At 43.0% G+C, this 17,777-nt stretch overlaps 1 protein-coding gene across 5 annotated transcripts in view; it reads right to left on the bottom strand.

Annotated features, from left to right (window-relative positions):
• The window catches only part of EIF2AK2 (eukaryotic translation initiation factor 2 alpha kinase 2), a 60,600-nt gene extending 52,415 nt beyond the window's left edge, over positions 1–8,185 (bottom strand). For 3 of the 5 annotated variants that reach the window (XM_077958557.1, XM_028831561.2, XM_077958558.1), the window contains exon 1: positions 8,125–8,185. The gene's annotated coding sequence lies outside the window, so the exon portion shown is untranslated. Of the gene's footprint in view, positions 1–2,897; positions 2,989–8,124 lie in introns of all 5 variants that reach the window. The other 2 variants (XM_077958556.1, XM_077958559.1) reach the window with 1 other exon arrangement.
• Positions 8,186–17,777: the final 9,592 nt, after the last annotated feature.

The raw sequence follows: 17,777 nt of genomic DNA, 5'->3' as shown, positions 1-17,777 counted from the left end.
ATAACAGATACGCTTCATGATCAGTGACCGGTTGTATTACTTCTTTCAAATTCTTCCAGTGGTTGGTCCCTGTGCATCTGTTATTCAGTTCACTCACAGCAGAGCACGTTGTTACGCTGTCTCTTTGTCCTCCACTTGACATTTTATAGAAGTGAACCATTGAAAGAACTGGCCAACAAAGATGAAAGTCCAGCAAAGCAATGAAAAATGATAACACTGGAAGTGAAATTTGAATCAAACATAAATGGATTTGTAGAAGAAGCCACTGATTACAGGAATGTTGTTCTTGCTGCTGTGCACTCGTAGGAGCTTAGCGAAGGCAAACTTACCAACACAAATAAGAAAAGTGATTGCAATAAAGATAAATATGTCCCAGAGGAAGTGATGGTTAAAAAAAAAAAAAAAAACTTCACGCTAAAGAATATTTAATGTGAATACAGAAATACTTCACAGCATTGAAACACAAGCAATAAAAGGGTGGAAGCTGACCCAAACTTCAAAGGAGTATGACAGTTTACCATGAATAGAAAAGATGCTTACTCAGTATCGTAAGTTACTTGGCAGGAAAAAAGGCAATCTCTATTCAAACTACTTTTCACAGAGAACTAAACATTTTTAAACTTTTTTGCATTTTTTCTACATTTACAACTGATCTTAAGAGTTTTAAATATTTTAGGAGAATTTTAAAGGTCATGGAACAATTATCATTTTCCCCATTGATTATTAAGGTTGCTTTGCATGGCCATTTTTCTGGTCCCACAGTACCATGCAATATGAGGACCGCTTGTAGCTGGGAGCAATGCGTGCTTCAGGGAAAACTGATTTTCATAGAACTGACTAGTTGAGTGCTAAACTATTTTGGAAACGCTCTACATATCTCAGTGCTAAAATATATTTCTCTTCTCCCCAATGATTCTTCAAATAAAAAAGTTTTATACTAAAAAAAAATAAGTGTATGAAATCATGAAGGATTTAACTGTATGGACATGGATTTCCCTATGACATCTCAAAAATCTCCCCTCTGAATTTTGCAGAAATCAATTTTAGGACAATTTAACCACTATGTAAATTAAGACCTCTGTTGCTAGGTCTCACTGGACCAAGTCTATAGCAATGATTTAAATTATCAACAAAATTTAGAGGATATAAAATATAAATGTACAAGCCAAAACTATAAAACTCTTCGAAGAAAATATGGGGTAGATCTTCATGACTTTGGATTTGGTGATAAAATCTTAGATATGACAGCAAGAGCACAAGCAACAAAAGAAAACAGAGATAAATTGGGCTTCATCAAAATTAAAAACTTTTGTGTATCAAAGGACACTATGAAGAAAATAAAATGACAATCTACAGAATAGAATATTTGCAAATCATATATCTGATGAGGGTCTAGTAACCAGATAGATAAAGAATTCTTGCAGCTCAACACAAAAAGACAAACCACCCAATTAAAAAATAGGCAAAGGGACTTGAACAGACATCTCTCCAAAGAAAATATGTAAATGGCCAATAAGCACATGAAAAGATACTCAACATCATGAGTCATTAAAAAAATGGAATTCAAAACCACAACTAAATACCGTTTCGCACCCACTAGTATGGCAATAATAATAATAATCAGGAAATAATGATAAAAAAATCAGTGTTGGTGAGGACATGGAAAAACTGGACCCCTCAAACATTGCTGATAGGAATGTAAAACAATACAGTTGCTGGGGTTCCTCTAGAAGGTAAACTTTGAATTATCATAAAACCTAGCAATTCCATTCCTAGGTATTTCAAAGAATTGGAAAACAGGTTTTCAAGCAAATACTTAGACAGGAATGTCCATAGCAGCACTGTTAACAATAGCCAAAAGGTGGAAACAAACCAAGTGTCCATCAATGGATAAATGGCGAACAAAATGTGAAATATATCTACACAGTGGAATATTATTCAGTCACAAAAGAAATGAAGTACTGATACACGCTACAACATGGACAAATCTCAAAAACATTATGCAAAATGAAAAATCCAGACATAAAAGTTCACATATATTGCATGATTCCCATTTATATGAAACTTCCAGAATAGGTAAATCCATAAAGACAGAAATCAGATCCTGTAAAACTGTTAATTCTTCTTGGAAAGCTCTTTTGATCTTCTTTCTTCCCGGGCCACTCTTTCTGTTTTTTGTTTTTGAGACAGGCCCTCACTCTGTTGCCCAGGCTGGAGTGCAGTGGCGTGATCTCAGTTCACTGCATCATCTGCCTCCCAGGTTCAAGCAATCTTCCTGCTGCAGCCTCTCAAGTAGCTGGGACTATGGGACTACAGGTGCCCATCACCATACTAAATCTTGTATTTTTGAGGTTTCCCTGTGTTGGCCAGGCTGGTCTCCAACTCCTGAGCTCCAGTATCCACCAGCCTTAGCCTCCCAAAGTGCTGGGATTACAGGTGTGGGCCACCACGCCTGGCCGGGCCACTCTTTTTAACACACCTTAATCTTTGCAGGCTCTAAATGCTGGCATGGTCCAACAATCCTCTTCTCTTCACTCTATACTTTCTCCTTAAGGTGATTTCTTTCATGTCCATGATTTCAATGATCATCTATATGCCATTACCTCCAACATTTATATATTCCTTATGAACCGCTTTGAGTTCCAGATCTCTCTATCCAAATTCTCCACTTGAACATCTTGAACAAACTTTAAACTCAAAATATCCTGTACTGTATTTATGATCTTCTCCCAAGCTGGTTTGAAGTTTCCTTTCACAGGAAATGACTCCACCATCTATCCAAGTCTGAAAGCCATGAATCTGGGAGGCATCCTTGACATTTCCTCTCCCTGCCTTCTAATCTATAACTAAGTCCTATCATCAAAATCTTTCTACTTCCCAAAGATGTCTACACTTACCATCCTAGTTCAAGTCACCATCACCTCATTCCTGGATTGCTGTGAGAATCTCAGAACCAGTTCCAACAGCTACTTCAATTCCTTCTCTACCCTGCAACCAATGTGATTTTTTTTTAATTTTTTTTTATGTTTTAAAATTGTGATAAAATATATATAACATGAAATGTATTCTTTTTCAATGTATTAATTCCCTGCCTCTAAGTCCATTCACAATGTTGTGTAGCTGCCACCACATCCACATCTAGAACTCTTAATCTTTCCAAATAGAAAGTCTGTACCCATTAAACAGCAACTCCCAATTTCCCAGTCCTTTCAGTCTCTGCTAACCTCTTTTTTTTTTTTTTTTTTTTTTTTTTTTTTGAGACAGGGTCTCGCTCTGTTGCCCAGGCTGGAGTGCAGTGGTGTGATCACAGCTTACTGCAGCCTTAAACTCCTGGGCTCAAGCGATCCTCCAACCTCAGCCTCCCAAGTAGCTGGGACCATAGGCGTGGGAACCATGCCTGGTTAATTTTTTATATTTTCTAATCTCTTTTCTGTCTCTATAAATTTGCCTGTTCTAGGTACCTCAGATAAGTGGACTCAAACAGTATTTGTCCTTTTGTGTCTGGTTATTTCACTTAGCATAATGTCTTCAAGGTTCATCTATGTTGTAGTATATGTCAGAATTTCTTTCCTTTTCAAGGCTGAATAATATTCCATTGTGTGTATATGCCACATTTTGTTTATCCATTCATTTATGAATGGACACTGGTTATTTCAACCTTTTGGCCATCATGAATCATGCTGCTGTGAACATTGGTATAAATCTATCTGTTTAAGTCCCTACTTCTGAATATTAGTGGTATATACCTATAAGTGGAATTGAATCACATGGTAATTCTGTTTAACTTTGTGATGAACCATCAAATTGTTTTCCACAGTGGCTACACCCATGTTGCATTTCTACCAGCAATGCACGAGGGTTCTAATTTCTCCACGTCCTCACCATCACTTGTTATTATCTGTTTTCTTTTTTAATACAGACACATCATGATCTTTTTAAAACATCAATTCAGCGGCCAGGTGCGGTGGCTCATGCCTGTAATCCCAGCACTTTGGGAGGCCAAGGCGGGTGGATCACCTGAGGTCAGGAGTTCAAGACCAGCATGACCAACATGGAGAAATCCCGTTTCTACTACAAAATACAAAATTAGCCGGGGTGGTGGCACATGCCTGTAATCCCAGCTACTCGGGAGGCTGAGGCAGGAGAATCGCTTGAACCCAGGAAGGCGGAGGTTGCATTAAGCCGAGATCGCACCATTACACTCCAGCCTGGGCAACAAGAGCAAAACTCCATTTCAAAAAGAAACACACACACACACACACACACACACACACACATCAATTCAATCATGCAGTCTCCACAAGCCACTGAGATTGTTTTTGTCGAGGTTACCAATGGCTTCCCCATCACTAAATCCAGTAGTCAGTTCTCAGTCCTTCTCTACTCAACCTACAACCAGCATTTGATGTGTTGATGTGGTTGCACATCCTCTTCTCTCTCCTCTCCCTGTCTTAGCTTGGACTTTTAAGACACCCACTCTCCTGGTTTTCTTCTTTTGAGACAGAGTTTTGCTCTTGTTGCCCAGGCTGTAGTATGATGGTGGCATCTTAGCTCACTGCAACCTCTGCCTCCCAGGTCCAAGCAATTCTCCTGCCTCAGCATTCCGAGTAGCTAGGATTACAAGCGCCCACCACCACACCTGGCTAATTTTTTTGTATTTTTAGTAGAGATGGGGTTTCCCCATTGTTGGCCAGGCTGGTCTTGAACTCCTAATCTCAGATGATCCGCCCGCCTTGGCCTCCCAAAATGCTGTGATTACAGGCATGAGTCACGGCACCTGGCCCTGGTTTTCTTCTGTTCTCACAAGCTACTCCTTTTCTGTCTCCTTTTCTGGTTCCTCTTCAACTTCCTTTCTTCCATTTATTTTTTTTTAACCCTTCCTATGGTGCTAACTTCCCCTTTTCTAGATATTCCAGCATCACTGGGCCTGGTCCTTAGACTTGTTCTTTTCTACTTAGACTCACTCCCCTGGTGATCACCTCCGGGTCTGTGGTTTTAAATTCCACAGACACAATGATGGTTCTCAAAAGCATGCCTCCACCATGGACTCTCTCCTGAACTCCTAACTGCCTCTGTCCAACCTGCTCCCTGCTAAAATGCCCTTGACTCTACTCCTTCCGCTCTCTTGGCCTGGTCAATTTCTACTTCCTACAGATTTCAGCTCAAAATCCCAGACACTCCTTCACAGGTTCTTCCACAGTGCTCATCCCCTTTATTAAAATCACCTATTTAATAAGCTCTATTTTCTAAAATAGAGCCTGAATTACTAGAGGTAAGGGACCAGGCTCAATAATGAATGAATGAGTACCAAAATATCTCCAGATACCCCATCCAGGACTTGTCACCTGCTTTCCTCTACATTTATAGTGCAATATCTGCATTCTCTCTGTACCCACCAATCTCCCAATCTCCACTCATCAATCAGGATCAACACAGCCTTCTTTGATGCTGGAGGGTCAGCTAGTATGGGCTTGCCACTCCACCTTGCCCAACCTTCATCACAGCCCTGACTGCTTTTTAAACTAGTTAGTGAGTTATTTGGGGAGCAGATTCTACATCTTATTCACTCATCTGGAAGAAACCTCCATCATAATCACTAAAAAATGATATTTGTCCATCTTACTAATGCCCAGACATTACTTCGGCTATGCCTCCACTCCCTTCCAGCGACTATAGTCGCCCTGCAGGCTTAGTCCCCTCCAGGGCCAGCACATTGCTTCACATAGATCATTCCTTCAACTAGCATCTGATTAATAAATGAATAAACGGTGGGGGGCGGTGGCTCACATCTGTAATCCCAGCACTTTGGGAGGCCGAGGTGGGTGGGTCACCTGGCCAACATGGGGAAACCCCGTCTCTACTAAAAATACAAAAATTAGCTGGGCATGGTGGTGCATGCCTGTAATCCCAGCTACCCAGGTGGCTGAGGTAGGAGAATCACTTGAACCCTGGAGGCAGAGTTGCAGTGAGCTGAGACTGCACCACTGCACTCCAGCCTGGGCAACAGAGCAAGACTCCATCTAAAATAAATAAACAAACAAACAAACAAACAAACTACAGGTCAAGTATTCAGGATCTCCAGGTTCAAATAAACAAACTGAAAAACAATAGCATAATCTGCCCAAGATTCTAAATTTCCAAGTGACATCAGAGAGCCTGTCTTTTACCTTCCATCTGGCATGGCATTTTTAGTACTAAAGAAAACATGGGACCATGTAATCCTCATGCCTGTAATCCCAGCACTTTGGGAGGCCGAGGCAGGTGGATCACCTGACATCAGGAGTTCGAGACCAGCCTGGCCAACATGATGAAATATACTAAAAATATAAAAATCAGCTTGGTGTGGTAGTGTGTGCCTGTAATCCCAGCTACTCAGGAGGCTGAGGCAGGAGAATCACTGGAACCCTGGAGGCAGAAGTTGCAGTGAGCCGAGATCAAGCTACTATACTCCAGCCTGGGCGACAGAGTGAGACTCCATCTTGAAAGGAGAAAGAAAAGAACAAAGAAGGGAGAGAGAGAGAGGGAAACAAGGAAACAAGGAAGGAAGAGAAGAGGAAAAAGAAAAGAAAGGAGGGAGGGAGGGAAGGAAGGAAGGAAAGAAGGAAACATGGGCAACAGGACGCCTCATTATTTTGGAATTCAAAAGGGAGTTTTTGAATTACCATTCATTTAGCAAACATTTAATCAGCACCTATTATGTACTAGGTGCTGGGACTATACTAGTGAACCCTGCTATAGGTAATTGTGAAATTACCAGTGGAGGAACAACCCATAAGAAAATGTCACCGGGTGGCCGGGCGCAGTGCCTCATGCCTATAATCCCAGCATTTTGGGAGGCTGAGGTGGGGGATCACAAGGTCAGGAGTTTGAGACCAGCCTGGCCAATATGGTGAAACCCCGTTGCTACTAAAAATTAAAAAATTAGCTGGCTGTGGTGGTGGGCACCTGTAATCCCAGCTACTCGGGAGGCTGAGGCAAGAGAATCGCTTGAACCCGGGAGGCGGAGGTTGCAGTGAGCCAAGATCGCACCACTGCACTCCAGCCTGGCAACAGAGTGAGAATCTGTCTCAAAAAAAAAAAAAAGAAAAGAAAAAGAAAGAAAAAAAAAAGAAAAGAAAAGAAAAAAGAAAAGAAAAGATATCACCAGGTGGTAACTACTATGTTGAAAATTGAGGTAGTGGAAGGGGGAACAGCAAGGGCAGAGTGGGGTTTCTTGCATATGCAGGTTGTTTGAGGAAGTCTGCTCTGATAAGCTGGCATGGGAAGCAGTGTAGGATAAGGGAGGGGTTTCCCCATGCAAGTATCTGAGGGAGAAGCTTTCCAGGAAGAAGAAACAGGCCAGTGTAAAGGCCTAGAGGCTGGAGGATGCTTGGCTGTGCGCCAGGAACAGCAAGGAAGCTAGCATGGGCGGAGTAGGGGGTGCAAGGGACCTTGCCGGTGAGCCTTAATAAATGTTTATAGGATTCTGACGAGACAGGAAAGCTATGGGGAAGGTCTGAGCAGGGCAGAGTCTGGTTCTTACTTAAAGGAACATTCCAGTTGCTGAGGTGTGTAGAAGAGGTAGGGGGTGGAGGTTCGGGGGTAAGGAGACGGAGTGGGAACAGGAACCGAGGCCAGGCAATTGGGAAACTACTGCAACTCTCCATGCAAGAGATTTTTAGCCAGAGATTGTTCAGCCAGTCTATGAGTATTTCAGGCCTCCGTATTTTCCATATGTCAAGCCACTAGGCCTATTCATCATCCACTAGACCCAGCCCCACAACCGCTGCCTATTTATTTGTTACTATTTATTTATTTGTTTATTGTTTATTTGTTATTTGTTACTATTTATTTGTTACTTGCACTGATAAAAATTCTTCGCGGGAAGAAAATGGCTTTCAGTCCCCATCCCGCTCCACGATCCTTTCCCTGGATTCAGGGAGGGCCCCACACCCGGGCTGTGGGCCTCGGACTGCTCTCCCATTGCTGACCCAGCCGGGGCCAGGGGCTTCGGATCAGCTTCCGCGTCCTGAGCTGGGGACGCAGGATCGGCGGGTCCCGCCCCGGCTGGGCCCGCAGCCCCTATCCCGTGGCCCCCCGGCCCCTGCTCCCTGCGCTCCCTCGGCTGCCCCCGGCCCCGCTCACCTGCGCCGCCGCCGCCGCCGCCGGCCAGAGATCCGCAGCTTCGGGAGAGCTGACTCTCAGTTTCGTTTTCCCCTCGGACTCCGCCTTCCCTGCAGCCGCCCGGCCCCCTCTCGCACAAGCCCTCGTCTGCTACGGGATTGGGGTAAATTGGCACTGGATCCAGAGTGCGCGCGAGAGGCGCCGGCGGCCGGCACTGGCGGGCGGGCTTGTCACCCATGTGCAGCCCCTGCGCGGCCAGGACCCCGCACCCCCAACCGCCTCCCCCTCCCCGCCCCGGGGCTCCTGGAGCAGGTGGCTTTGGCTGCATTAGGTTCTGGAATCAAGGGTTCCACTTACTCTAAACACAAATATTTGGAGAGGGGTTGGGAAGATGGGTCTTAGCAGCTCCATTTTACAATAGAGGAAATTGAGTAAATGAACTTACCTAGGGGTCCAGCGGCTCGTAAGTGGGAAAGCCAGGATTCAGTTAAAGTCCAGGCCTGTAAACACCAAAGCGCCCCTCCCCACTTGCCACACCACTGCCCCCTCACTTTTACAAGGCTGGGGATGCGAGGCCTGGGGGCGTAATCTCCTTCACTCTGCTCCCACCCATCCATTCACTCATGAGCAGACACTTGTCAGCCGCTGTAAAAGCACCTGCGGGCCAGTCCTGCTGTTAAAGAGAGCCACCTGCTCCCTACAGTACCCCAGGGAGTTTCCTACTATAGTCCAACACCAGTAGTCCTCGATTTATAGAAATTCTACTCACCTGATGGACTGTGACACACTCCCAGAGTCACACAGAGTTCCACAGTCATTGGCACAGTGACTAATGAGTATTGAGGCACAGAGGAGTTAGATTAACACAACTAGTAAGCAGCGGAGTTAGAACTATAACCAGGAGTCTGTACTCTCAATATCTTAGCTGGGATAAGAGAGGGAGGTGGTCCCAAGACAGACCTCAAATATACTTTAAATATTATGCCTAGGCCGGTGCAGTGGCTCATGCCTGTAATCCCAGAAATTTGGGAGACCGAGGGGGGGCAGATCACCTAAGGTCAGGAGTTCAAGACCAGCCTGGCCAACATGGCAAAACCCCATCTCTACTAAAATACACAAAAATTAGCCAGGCGTGGTGGCGGGCACCCGTAATCCCAGCTACTCCGGAGGCTGAGGCAGGGAGAATTGTTTGAACCTGGGAGGCAGAGGTTGCAGTGAGCTGAGATCGTGCCACTGCACTCCAGCCTGGGCTACAGAGTGAGACTCCATCTCAAAAAAAAAAAAAAAAAGAACATTATACCTAGGCAGCCATCTACTCCAGCCTCCCTTCTCCATCCCCCTACAACCCCGCATTGCAGGGTATCAACAACTAAAATCTACACTGTAGCTCAGGTCCTGGGCATAGCTTAAGTCCCTCAAACGTAAAGCACTGGCGGGAGGTTTAGAAGGTGGACATGAGGTAGAACCATTTTTTGTGGCATTTCCAGGTGACAAGAAAACTCTGACAGTGCTGGGTGTCCATTTGTCAGCTTTGTGGGTGTTGGGGTGGCTGTGGCAGCAGCAATGGCAGTAGCAAGGACAAGTTTTTCTGACTTTTTGAGCCCCTGAACTGCCCAAGAGAGCTTAAAGAATGAAAAATGACAAGCTCAAGCATGATCAGAGGACGCAAGCTTTTATGACTGCACCAGAAAACCCTCCTAGCCTCAGGGGTGATGTAAAATCTGCCTTCTCTACTGGGGAAAGATTTGGAAGGAATGATATCAGAGGGTTGGTGATGAGGTCTAGGGGAATGATACGTTATGGGTGAACCTCTTGGAATGGGCAGAGTGTGAGCATATTGGGCTCCCTGAGGAGCCCAATTCCCTACCGTCTGGGCTCCCCAGGTGCAAAGCTTGGTGCTGCAGGTACCAGAATAACAATATAATTATTTTGAGGTGGAGTCTCGCTGTGTCACCCAGGCTGGAGTGCAGTGGCACGATCTTGACTCACTTCGACCTCTGCCTCCCAGGCTCCAGCAATTTCCCTGCCTCAGCCTCCTAAGTAGCTGGATTACAGTCATGCGCCACCACACCCAGCTAATTTTTGTATTTTTAGTAGGGAAGGGTTTCACCATATTGGCCAGCCTGGTCTGGAACTCCTCACCTCAAGTGATTTCCCCTCCTCGGCCTTCCAAAGTGCCAGGATTACAGGCGTGATCCACCATGCCCAGCCTAGAATTATAATATAAATTTAATTTGCAGACTCATCAGGTCTCTTCTATGAACATTGAGGGCATTGACTGTAAAAGAATGAAGCCCTGGGAATTTGGGTGGATTTGAATGAATTCAAGTGCCACTGCCCTCCTAAATTCTGCTGTGTCTCCACAGGCTTCCCACCATTGTCTGATAAGGCTGGTACAGCACCTGCAAGGAGGTGCTGATTCTCCAAATACCCTATCTCTACCTGTGCCTTCACTCCTAGAACTAGAATCAGATGCTAATGCACTCCAAGAGGATATGGACAAGATCTGATTGAGGGGAGACGCTTTAGACAACAAAAGAGCAACAGAAAGCAAGAAACAGGCATGACGGTGAGTCTAAAGATGACACGAAGAAAGTTGAAAGTTGAGGCTGAGCGGGGTGGCTCACTCTTGTAATCGCAGCACTTTGGGAGGCCGAGGCGGGTGGATCATGAGGTCAGGAGATCAAGACCATCCTGGCCAACATGGTGAAACCCCGTCTCTACTAAAAATACAAAAATTAGCTGTGCGTGGTAGCATGTGCCTGTAATCCCAGCTACTTGGGAGGCTGAGGCAGGAGAATTGCTTGAACCAGGGAGTCGAAGGTTGCAGTGAGCCAAGATCGTGCCACTGCACTCCAGCCTGGCAACAGAGCGAGAAAAAAGGAAAAAAAAAGAAAAGAAAGTTGATGTACTATCTCTAGCAGTGGGAGCGCTTAGCCAGTTTGCCCAGTTGGTTTACTGTAATCTGAGCTCAGTGGCAGCTCACACTAAAGGAACATGTAATGCCAAGTAATGCAGATAAAGAAATCAAAAATACTTAGGGAGTCAGGAATATTGGAGTCGATTCATCTTATGCAACCTAGTCACTTACTCCATAACCATGGCCCCCAAGAAACTCCAAAGGCCCCTCCTTCAGTGGCTTGTATGGAGCCAGTGGCTGTTGCATATCGGGCTTCCTTGTGAATGTTCACCAAAGGCACCCACTTCTAAAGAGGCTTTTGAGAAGCAGTTGAGCAAGAAGACTTCTGTTAGCCTTTTCCCTAGCTATACCAGTGCTAGTTCTAACAAATAAAGAGGCTGTGATCGCAGGAATGGAGGATATGTGTGAGTTTATCCACATGGGCTTCTCAGCAAGGCCTTACTTACTACATAACTCTTTGTGATTATCAATATGGTTTTTGACCTATAGTCAATCCCATAAGTCTAGCTCTTTTAATACTCACAGTGACTTTTAGATCAAAATATACAATGGTAAAGCAACTAATCAGACATAGATAAAACAATCTTGTATGTATCAATTATTCTTAATTCTTTTTTTACTAGCAAAGGAAAAATAATAACTATTATTCTTGCTTTTGGAAATTGTAGAGTGGTCCATATTTATGTTGTACCACATCTCTTGTGGCTCTTTCCCTCAGATGTTTCTGCTTTAGTAATTTGTCTTGCTTACTTATAAAATCTTCTTATTAATATTCCCCACATGCACATTATTATAAAATCATCGCTATAGTCTGAATGTTTCTGTCCCCCATAAAACTCATAAGTTAAAACCTAAACACCAATGTGATGGTATTAGGAGGTGTGGCCTTTGGGTGGTGGAACTGGTGCTCTTATAAAAGAGGCCCCAGAGATCTGCCTTGTCCCTTTCATCATGCGAAATACAGCAGGAAGGCCGGGCGTGGTGGCACACGCCCTTTGGGAGGCCGAGGTGGGTGGATCACTTGATGCCAGGAGTTCGAGACCATCCTGGCCAACACGGCAAAACCCTGTCTCTACTAAAAATATAAAAATTAGCTGGGCTTGGTGGTGCATGCCTGTAGTTCCAGCTACTCCAGAAGCTATGGCAGGAGCATTGCTTGAACCTGGGAGGCAGAGGTTGCAGTGAGCTGAGATCATGCCACTGCACTCCAGCCTGGGTGACAGAGCAAGACTCTGTCAAAAAAGAAAGAAAGAAAGAAAGAAAGAAAGAAAGAAAGAAAGAAAGAAAGAAAGAAAGAAAGAAAGAAAGAAAGAAAGAAAGAAAGAAAGAAAGAAAGAAAGAGAGAGAGAGAGAGAGAAAGAGAGAAAGAGAGAAAGAGAGAAAGAGAGAAAGAAAGAGAGGAAGGAAGGAAGGAAGGAAGGAAGGAAGGAAGGAAGGAAGGAAGGAAGGAAGGAAAGAAAAAAAGAAAAAAAAATAGTCAAGCCCAGAGTCATCAAGGGCTTACAAGACACTATATTTCTTGGACCCTGGTTGCCACTCTAACCTTGTCTCTTGTTTCTCCGCCCCCCTTTCATTCTCCTCTAGTTACATTGTCCTCCTTGTGATTTTTCAAGAATGCCAGGTATACTACTGTCTCAGTGCCTTTGTACTTGCTCTTCCTTTTGCCTGGAACCTTGTCCTTCAGATATCTGCAAAACTCACAGATCTTGTTGAAACGTCTCTTGCTCATGAAGCCCCCTGACTACACTATTTAAGTTCCAATCATTACTCTCACCCTGTCGTCACTCCCTATCCCCCTCATTCTGTTCTATTTCCCCTCCATGACACTTATAGCCTTTTATTATATAATACAACTTATTGATTCGTTGTCTTTGTTGTCTCCTTCCTCGAACATGTAAGGTCACATGGACAGGGATTTTTGACTGTTTTATTCACTAATTATTTCATTGTCTGGAATAGATCTGGGCCAAAACTGGGCTGCTGCCTGTTTTTGTAAATAATGCTTTATTAGTGCACAATCACATTCATTCATTTATATATTGTCTTTGGCTGCTTTGACACTAAAATGAGTTGTGTTGAGTCATTGTGACAGAAACTGCATGACCAGTAAAATTGAAAATATTTACTATCTGATCCCTCACAATAAATGTTTGCTGATCCTTGTTCTAGAATGATGACTGGCCATGGAGGAGGAGTGGAACTGGCAAGGACACTGAGAGGCAGCAGCTAATAGGGAAACAAGGAGACATGGAATCCTACAAGCCAAGTGAAAAAAAAACCTTTTTCTGGGAGGAAAGCGTAATCCACTATATCAAATGCTGCTTAACAAATGCTTGTTGAATGAATACTGGGAGACAGATGAAGGCCCCAGTGTTCCTCTCCCTGATGCTATTCCTCTTCCTCTTCTCAGCAGAGATAATCACTCATTTAAGTCATTCACATTTGTGACTTAAAGGGTATTACCTCTGTATGCATTTATTTTAAAAAATAAAATCTTTCTATGTTTTAAACTTGGTTTTTGTATTTTTTTTTTTGAAAGAGGTAAAATACACATACCATAAAATTCACCATTTTAACTTTTTTTTTTTTTTTTTTTGAGACAGAGTTTTGCTATTGCAGAGTTTGCTATTGTCACCCAGGCTGGAGTGTGGTGGCACAATCTCTGGGGTTTCACCCCAGAAAGAAACCTCATATCCATTAAGTAATTCTTATGTATTTTAAGACTTATTTACTTTACTATGGTCAGCCTGGGGATCAAAAATAATCATAATAAATAAAATTAAAAATTAAAAAGGTATTTACTTAATAGACATAGCTCTAATTCATAAATCTCGGCTCACTCCAACCTCCACTTCCTAGGTTCAAGCAATTCTCCTGCCTCAACCTCCCAAGTAGCTGGGATTACAGGTGCCCACCACCACGCCTGGTTAATTTTTCATATTTTTAGTAGAGATGGGGTTTCACCATACTGGGCAGGCTGGTCTCGAATACTCCTGACCTCAGGTGATCTGCCCACCTCAGCCTCCCAAAGTGCTGGGATTACAGGTGTGAGCCACCACACCCAGCCTAGCCCTTTTAAAGCATATGATTAGGGGGACTTAGTACATTCACAATATTGTGCAACCATAACCACTATGTAGTTTCAAAATATTTCATCACCCCAGAAAGAAACCTCATATCCATTAAGTAATTCTTATGTATTTTAAGACTTATTTACTTTACCATGGTCAAACTAGGGATCAAAAATAATCATGATAAATAAAATTAAAATTAAAAAAGGTATTTACTTAAAACACATAGCTCTAATTCATTTATTTTAACTGCTGAATATTTATTTCTATTAATATTTCAAAATTTTCTTATCCATTCTTCTCAGTTTTGTTTTTAAGTTTCTCACTATTTACAAACAATGCTGCAATGAAGATTTTCCTTCTTGTTGCCTTATGCAAATAAGGAAGAGTTTCTCTTAGATATATGCCCAGGAATGTAATTGCTGGATTGTGAAGTACATGCACAAATAACTTCACCAAATTTATTTCCAAAATGTACAGGAGTATACTTCTATTTCTTCTCTCTTATCCTTTGTCTCATTGTTATCATAGATTTACTTCTATATATAAGCCCCAAAATACATTGTTATTACTTTTGCTTTGAATAGATAATTATCTTTTAAAGAGATTTTAAAGACAGCTTTTTTTTTAGACAGAGTTTCACTCTGTTACCCAGGCTGGAGTGTGGACTGCACTGGCACGGCAATCTTGGCTTACTGCAAACTCCGCCTCCTGGGCTCAAGTGATTCTCTTGCCTGAGCCTCCTGAGTAGCCGGGATTACAGGCGCCCACCACCACACCTGTCCAAGTTTTGTATTTTTAGTAGAGACAGGATTTCACCACGTTAGTCAGGCTGGGCTCAAACTCCTGACCTCAGGTGATCCACCAGCCTTGGCCTCCCAGAGTGCTGGGATTACAGGCATGAGTCACCATGCCTGGCCATGGGGAAATATGTTTTATATATACCCACACATTTGCCATTTTTGGTGCTCTTCATTCCTCTGTGTAGACCCAGATTTCTATCTGACATCATTTTCCTTCTGTCTAAAGAACTTCTAGTATTTCTATAGTACATATCTGTTGGAAATTATTTTTTTCAGGCTTTATTTGACAGAAAAAGTATTTATCTTCTTTTCTGAGAGATATTTTTGCCTGATATCAAATTCTAGGTTGACAAAGATTTTCTTTCAGTCTTTCAAAGATATTACTCCATTGCCTTCTATCTTGCATAGTTTCTGATGAGAAGTCTGTTGTATTTCTTACGTGTTTCTTTATACGTAACATCTTTTTCTTTAGCTGCCTCAAAGATTCCTCTTTGTCACTGGTGTTCAGCAATTGCATTAGGATGTGTTTTGATGCCATTTCATTATGTTTATTCAGCTTGGGGTTTGTTGACCTTCTTGAATCTGCAGATTTAGAGTTATTTGAATTTGAACAATTTCAGTCATCAGTTTCCATTTTTTTCTGTACCTCTTTCCTTTTCCTGATATTCCAATTACATGTAAATTTGCCTGATATTGTCGCATAAGTTACTGAAGTTCTGCTTATGTTTTTCTGTTTTTTTTGTTTGTTTGTTTGTTTTTTTCTGTCTTCATTTAGAATAGTTTCTATTGCTATGCCTTCAAGTTCCCTGCTGTTTTCTTCCTCTTCATCTAATCTACTGTTCTGGGAAACCTACCCAATGCCCTGGGTATTAGTCTCTCCACTTTGACTGGTGGGAACATGAACTATTTCCATCTCTGGATGAAGTTCAGGAAAATTCTTTGGCTCACTGCTTTCCAGCAAGACTTTCCTTGAAATTTACACTGTCTTTGTAAAGTTTTATACCATGCATACACATATCTGCACTCAGTTAAAGATTAGAAAGATTCCCTCTGCAGATCTTTGAGGTTCTTGCTATGTTAAATTTTTAACATACAGTGCTCTTTTCCCCAGCAATCTGCTCTGAAAATCTAGCCTCTTCAGCCTGCCTGACTCCCAATATCCAACTCCAATTTTATGAGACTTTTGTATGAGGTTCCCTTTCCCTATGCTGCAGCTTGGAAACTGCCTATAGGTAGCACGCTCAGGAAGGTGTAGGGATCAACTCACTTGTTTACTCCTTCTCAGAGATCCCAGTATTGCTCTGACTGTTGTTCAATTTTCCTAATTACTACATTTTTTTCTCATTATCTATTTATTTGCCATTTGGATGTCCTCTTCTATAAATTACCTGTCTATATCCTTTACACTGTTTTTTTTTTTTTTTTTTTTTTTTTTTTTTTTTAAGAGACAAGGTCTTTGTTGCCCAGGCTGGAGCATAGTGACACAATCATGGCTCTCTGCAGCCTCAACCTCCTGGGCACATGCAATCTTCCTGCCTCCGTCTCCTGAGTAGCTGGTACTATAGGCACACACCACCATGCCTGGTTAATTTTTTCTTTGGTAGAGATGAGGTCTTGCTATGTTTCTCCAGCTAGTCTTGAGCTCCTGGCCTTAAGTGATTCCCCCTCCTCAGCCTCCCAAAGCACTGAGATTACAGGCATGAGCCACAGCACCTGGCTACATTTTTTTTTTCCTACTAGGCTATATTTTATTTCATCTATTGATATTAGTTGTTCTTTATATACTCTAGATATTAGCTTTTTATTTAGTATTTTCTCTCCTCCCTCCCTTCCTTCCTCTCTCTCTCTCTCCCTTCCTTCCTTCCTTCCTCTCTCCCTTCCTTCCTTCCTTTTCTTTTCTTTTCTCTCCTTCCTTTCTTCCTTCCTTCCCTCCTTCCTTCCCTCCTTCCTTTTTTTTTTTTTGACAAAGTATCGCTCTGTTGCCCAGGCTGGAGTACAGTGGCATGATCTCAGCTCACTGCAACTTCTGCCTCCGGGGTTTAAACGATTTTCCTGCCTCAGTCTCCCCAGTAACTGGGATTACAGGTGCACACCATCACACCCAGCTAATTTTTGTATTTTTAGTAGAGATGGGGTTTCCCCATGTTGGCCAGGCTGGTCTTGAACTCCTGACCTCAAGTGATCTGCCTGCCTTGGCCTCTCAAAGTGCTGGGATACAGGCATGAGCCACCTCGCCCGGCCAGTATTCTTTCTTTCTAGAACATTTTCCATCTTCTCTCATTAGTTCCACATGACTACTTGAGGCTCTGTGGTAGAAAAAGTCTTGATAGGCCAGGCATCATGGCTCATGTCTGTAATCCCAACACTTTGGGAGGCCAAGGCAACTGGATCACCTGCGGTCAGGAGTTCAAGACCATCCTGGCCAATATGGGGGAAACCCTGCCTCTACTAAAAATACAAAAACTAGCCGGGCATGGTGGTGTGTGCCTGTAATCCCAGCTACTCAGGAGGTTGAGGCAGGATAATTGTTTGAACCTGAGAGGTGGAGGTTGCAGTGAGCTGAGATTGTGCCACTGCACCCCATCCTGGGTGACAGAGTGAGCCTTTGTCTCAAAAAAAAAAAAAAAAAAAAGAGAAGAAAAAGAAAAACTCTTTATGGTAAAATAACACAATCTCTTACCTTTAGCTCTGAATTAAAGATCATATAAAGTAGAAATATAAGGTCCCTTGAGAAGGGGCCTTCCTAAGGCCTACTGCAATGGCATACATGGAGCAGATGAGCAATGCATTTTTCTTGAACCAAATTAGAATGGAATTTATTGCAGAGTTGGAATTAACTCTCCCCCAACATTAAGTCTGAGATAGCCACCAAGTGCTTTG

The sequence above is a fragment of the Macaca mulatta genome, chromosome 13, assembly GCF_049350105.2.
Source record: "Macaca mulatta isolate MMU2019108-1 chromosome 13, T2T-MMU8v2.0, whole genome shotgun sequence".
In the NCBI taxonomy this organism is placed as follows: domain Eukaryota; kingdom Metazoa; phylum Chordata; class Mammalia; order Primates; family Cercopithecidae; genus Macaca; species Macaca mulatta.
This window is presented reverse-complemented; position numbering and strand designations above follow the sequence as displayed.